We start from the raw sequence: 5,970 nt of genomic DNA, 5'->3' as shown, positions 1-5,970 counted from the left end.
ATATTGTTTGTTTAACAAATGACCAAGAAGAACCCTCTAACCCTAGAGGTAAGAGAAAGCTCGATGAAGCTTAATCAAGAAGCTCATCTAATTAATAAATGTTAGAATATTAAAATGTTAATAAGATTAGTTAGTATTTGTTATTATGTTAGCACTTCAGTTAGTTGGTTAGCAGGTTGTTAGTGGGCTATATAAGCCATACTTTTGTATTAGGTTGAACAGAGAGTTTTATATACTTTTCAATAAAAAAAACTTCTATTGTCTACCTCTCTCTTTACGTTTTCTCCTTCCTCATTTGTTAACTCAGGCTACCAGCCTTTCATCACTCTCGTGGTTGCTTTCTCACATGGTACATTCGCTAAAAGATCCTGGTGTCATTTTCTCTTCCGCCGTTATGCCGACGATTGAGTTCATTTACTCTCACACCGTTGCTATTGCAGAGTTTGTAGATTTTTTTTATCTCCAGTTTTGTTATCGTTGTTCTATTACTTCTTCTACGGTGCATGTGGTTTATTGTTGTCGTCATCAACTCATCAAAGTTACTGGAAAACTTCTCAATTCATCTTCTATCTCTGTTCCTGAACGGATACACGCTCCGTCCCTCCTTGTTTTTCTTATATTTTCAATCAAATTTTGCTTCCATTCCTTTTAGAGTTTCCTTATGGATATTGAATCTTTAAGAAGAAGAAAAAAGAGAGAATGCATCTCAGTTCACATCAGCTATGCCGATATTCAGGTCAAAAATGCTTGCTGGGAATTTTACTGCCTCGAGCATGGAATTCAGACTGATGGCCAAATGCCAAGCGATAAGACTGTTGGTGGAGGAGATGACGCTTTCAACACCTTTTTCAACAAAACTGGTGTTGGGAAGCACGTCCCTCGCGCTATATTTGTGGATCTGGAACCGACTATTATTGATGAAGTGAGAACAAGAACCTACCGCCAGCTCTTCCACCATGAGCAACTCATCCGTGGCAAAGAAGATGCTGCCAACAATTTCGCTCGTGGTCATTATACAATTGGCAAAGAGATTGTTGATGTCTGCTTGGATCGCATCCGAAAGCTTGCTGATAATTGCAATGGCCTCCAAGGCTTCTTGGTTTTCAATGCTGTTGATGGTGGTACTGGCTCTGGACTTGGATCTCTTCTCTTGGAGCGTCTCTCTGTTGACTATGGAAAGAAGTAAAAGCTTGGGTTCATCGTCTATCCTTCACCTCAGGTTTCTACATCTGTTATAGAACCTTACAACAGTGTGTTGTCCACTATTCACTCATTGAGTACACTGATGTCGATGTGCTTCTTGATAATGAAGAAATATATGACATCTGCAGGCATTCTTTGGATATTAAACGACCCACTTATACCAATCTTAACCGCCTTGTCTCTCAGGTTATCTCATCTCTTACAGCCTCATTGAGGTTTGATATAGCCCTGAATGTGAATGTGACCGAGTTCCAGACTAAACTGGTTCCCTATCCTAGGATCCACTTTATGCTTTCCTCCTATGTCCCTGTTATTTCAGCTGAGAAGGCTTACCATGAGTAGCTATCAGTGGCTAAAATCACCAACATTGCTTTCGAGCCCTCTTCCATGATGGCCAAATGTGATCCAAGCCGCGAAAAATACATGGCCTGCTGCCTTATGTACCGAGGTGATGTTGTGCTGAAAGATGTAAATGCAGCTGTGGCCACCATCAAGACCAAGCACACCATTCAGTTTGTGGACTGGTGCCCCACCAGATTCACGTGTGGCATCAACTACCAACCTCTCACCGTTGTTCCTAGTGGCGATCTTGCTAAGGTTCATATTAACAACTTGGACAAAGCTTTGATGAGTTATCAGCAATTGGACAAAGAAGACCGGCTGATTCTAAGCAGTATTGTTTATCAAAGGTTGATATACAAGGAGCTTAATATGAACGAGTAAGCTAAAAAAAATCCTTAAGGAATTCCAGATGGAAGGGAAAAAAAGGAGAAAATGAAGGTGAATAAAGTCGAATGAAATGAAGCATTGGTACTTTCGATTCAAGTCGAACGAAAGGAAGCATCACACTTTCGATTCAAGTCGAACGGAATGAGGCATCACACTTTCGATTCAAGTGTTCATCTTTTTATCAAAAAGGTTGAAGAAGTCGGGTGAATGTTAGAATATTAGAATGTTAATAAGGTTAGTTAGTATTTGATATTATGTTAGCACTTCAATTAGTAGGTTAGCAGGTTGTTAGTGGGTTATATAAGCCATACTTTTGTATTATGTTGAACAGAGAGTTTTATCTATTTTACAATAAAAAAAAACTTCTGTTGTCTACCTCTCTCTTTATGTTTTCTCCTTCCTCGTTTGTTAACTCAGGCTACCGTCACTCTCATGACTGCTTTCTCACAATAAAAAATATTTAATGTTATAAAAATATATTAATGTAATAATTTATAATATAAGCATATAAGATTACGTGGAAAGTGACATGGTTGAAACTAGTTTAAGAAAACATCAAAGTATGTCTAGCTCAAATTTATGTCCTTAAATTATGCATATCCATTATTCAATATGCAAAACTTTAATTAGTTTGCTTGTAAGGGTTGCTCTCCTTACCTTTATATGGATAATTATTACTAAAATTATTATATAAAAGAATTATGATTGATTGAATAAAAGGCTAAAAGTTAATAATTAAAGATCATACCAAATTGATTAAAAAGAAAACAAAAAAAGGGTTGGGTTGTATGTTTGAACCGAACTTAGAAAAAGAGATTATTTTGTGATTACAGTTGATTGAAATGGATAATGAATTACTAATTTAAAAGTTCATTTTCATCTTTAATTAATAATTAATAAATCAACAATTTTGTTATCCTAACGATTAAATGGAGTTAATATTGTCTTTATTAATATTTGAGTTGAATTCATTAAGTAGTCTCGGTGGTAAAAAAGAATGTTATTCTTTCTTGAGATTTTGAGTTTAAACAATTACGTTTGCAGGGTGTGTATGCATTGTCAATGGTTAAGAAATAATATTCTGAACAAATATTATCTTATAATCACCTCAAACTATTTTTTAAAAAAATATTTGAGTTTTTTTTCTTTTCTAATCAGTTGGTCTAGTGAGATGAAAAACTATATCTTTTAAATAAAATCAACGATTCGGATCTTGTCGTTGTTAATAAAACAAAATGAGTTGAAAGAATCGTTCCATAATCGATCTCTGTAATAAATGATTCATATTATAGATCAAATAATAATAATTAATACCAACAGGGGTTGATTCAAGTAGGAAACAGCTTGTTATCGCATAAGAAATGTCTTAAGTTTGAGTCTTTGTACATGCAGAAAATCCATACTGTGAGATTCACCCACCAAAACTAGGTGTGCAACGCGGGTCGGTCCGGATTAGTCAAGGCGAAGTCTTAGAACCGGGAGGGCAACCAATAATAATAATAATAATAATAATAATAATAATAATAATAATAATAATTAAAAATAATAAGAAAGCTAATAAAAAATATAAATTCGGCCTCGAGGGTATAACAGTGAAACTGGTTGGTTTCTCTTAATTAGATTAAGACCAAATTTACACTTGTAAATTGTATGGTATGATTGTCTTTTTAGTTTCTCAAGCTGGCAATGTGCTGGGATTTAGAGGGCTCAATAATTTTTTTCACTTGTACCACAAATCATCTTTCACATTGCTCATTCATTCCATATATATTTAAAATATATTCTCTACTTCTATTTTAACGATTGAATTTGGAATGAACATGATCAACGATCGTTTCATTTGACTTTTAGAGCAATACTTAGATAATTTGGGAAATTCTTTTCTTGTTTATACTCAAGTTTATTGTTATAAAACCCATTAAATAGTTTAAGTGGTTAAAGAGAATGTTGTTCTCTCTTAAGATTGTATTTGAGTAACTGTATGCAAGATGTGAACAAATGATATATTGTAATCACCTCATACTACTAAAGAAAAATTAGTGGTTATATTTTTCAACAATATCAAATTTAAGTTTAGATCTAAATTCTCTTACGAAAACTATAATATAGTTTTTAACAATAACAACTGATTTTCATTAATAAAAACAATGGAAGGAATCAAAATTACAATGTGTATAAACATAGAGAGAAAAATGGGACAACAATCACCAAAAACCTCATGCATGAAACAAAAATATTAAACTTAGAGATACGAAAAAAATGAAACTTCTATTGAGAATGACGTTCAATATCAAAAGCACCCAGTAACCTTCATAAAATTCATTGTCTCTTTCAAATGAAACGTTTTACGAAGTTATAAAGGAGTGATGAGCGAACCAAACAATTTAGCAGGTTATTTCGCTACGCAATTATGAATATATCGACAAACAACCTTTTACCAAAGAGGGGATCTGACAATATGTGACTACTGATAAACCAATCAGAAAATAAATGTCATGAGGGTCTTTGTGAGAACACCAACACGACCGCAGAGGTATGTGAAAAACATACAAAAAATCATAAGGAACGTACCATGAGAGCAGAGAAAAAACTTTCCACAAGTGCAGAGAAAAGTGTGTCACAATGACAGATTATTATTTAAAATTGAATAAAACTCAAGAAAAAAAGAAAAACAAAATACATAGTATGGAAAAGAACAAGAAAAATAATAATCACCAGCAGTCGACAATCAATATTAAAAATTATGCCTATGTTGACTAAACAAAAATCAATAGAAAAAAAAAAGAAAGATAACACAAAAATATTAAAAAAATTAAGTTAAAGAAAAAAACAACTTTTTCACTCTTTACGATATAGTTTACCATACATCCAATCCGCGACACATAGGTGGTATAATTTTTTTTATATAATCTTTAGATTAATCAAATTCCTTATCACACATTAATTAAAATATATTACACGTTTAAATACAGTTGAACTTACGTTATCTTATACTTATAACAACAATAATACTAATCGAATTAAGACTCGACCAATAACAAGAAAAAAAACATATTTGAGGTAAAACTAATGTATGAATATTTTTAAAAATATATAATAGTATTCCGACATAAAACATCCAAGTGAAATTAAAGCTTGAATAATTACATATACGTATATATTAATCATAGAGGGTGATGGTGTCCGGAAGGGCCCTAGAAGGGGGCATTGATCAGTGATTTTGCATTGTGTTGTGTGGAGTATAATTGTTTTGGCTTGGAAGTATGTTGTAACTGAAGCCAAAACGTCCATCATGCTTGTCATTTTGATGCCATCCTCCCCTCAATCTTCTCCTCCTTTATGATTTGTTCTTATTTAAGTTGCATTTATTCTCGGATACAAACGCAACATACATGTTTTTTTTTTTTATCAACTCCATAATTTAGAATATGTCGAAAATCTTTTTGCACAATCAACACATTACACAAAATGTATATGCAACTGTATATGTGGATGGGTATTTCATCCGAGTTCGACGAGTTTTGATTTGATTGAATTTAATTAGGTTAATTTTTTGTTTTGAAAATTCATATTCGGATCATATTAGATCGAGTTTGAGTTTAGGTGAAAAAATCTATCCAATCCAATCCAATATAATATTATAATTATTCATAATATATTTAGGGATAGTTGTATTAATATTCTTCTATATATTATTTTTAATTAATTTTTTATCTAATAAAAATAAATTATATATTTGTGTCTAAGGGTGAGCGTTCGATCGAGCCGAGTCAAAAAATTTCGAGTTATTCGAGTTGATGAGTCCTATTTTATAACTTGAAGTTGACTTGAAATTTTTTCGAGTCGAGTTTATAAACTTGGAGTCAAGTCGAGTGGAATTTTAGAGTTTCTGTTTAAATTTAATTGTAAATATTTATAATATTACAATATTATTTGATTAAAATTTAAACGGTTCTTTATAACTATATACAGTACATATGTAGTTTTTCATATATTTTTCATAAGTGATATACATATATCATAGTGAATCGAGGGACT

General features: G+C 32.3%; 1 pseudogene; it reads left to right on the top strand.

The window, feature by feature from the left end:
* Positions 1–661: 661 nt before the first annotated feature.
* LOC120166021 lies at positions 662–1,926 on the top strand (annotated as a pseudogene).
* Positions 1,927–5,970: the final 4,044 nt, after the last annotated feature.

Source organism: Hibiscus syriacus, unplaced genomic scaffold, assembly GCF_006381635.1.
Source record: "Hibiscus syriacus cultivar Baekdansim isolate YM2019G1 unplaced genomic scaffold, ASM638163v2 tig00111621_pilon, whole genome shotgun sequence".
In the NCBI taxonomy this organism is placed as follows: domain Eukaryota; kingdom Viridiplantae; phylum Streptophyta; class Magnoliopsida; order Malvales; family Malvaceae; genus Hibiscus; species Hibiscus syriacus.
This window is presented reverse-complemented; position numbering and strand designations above follow the sequence as displayed.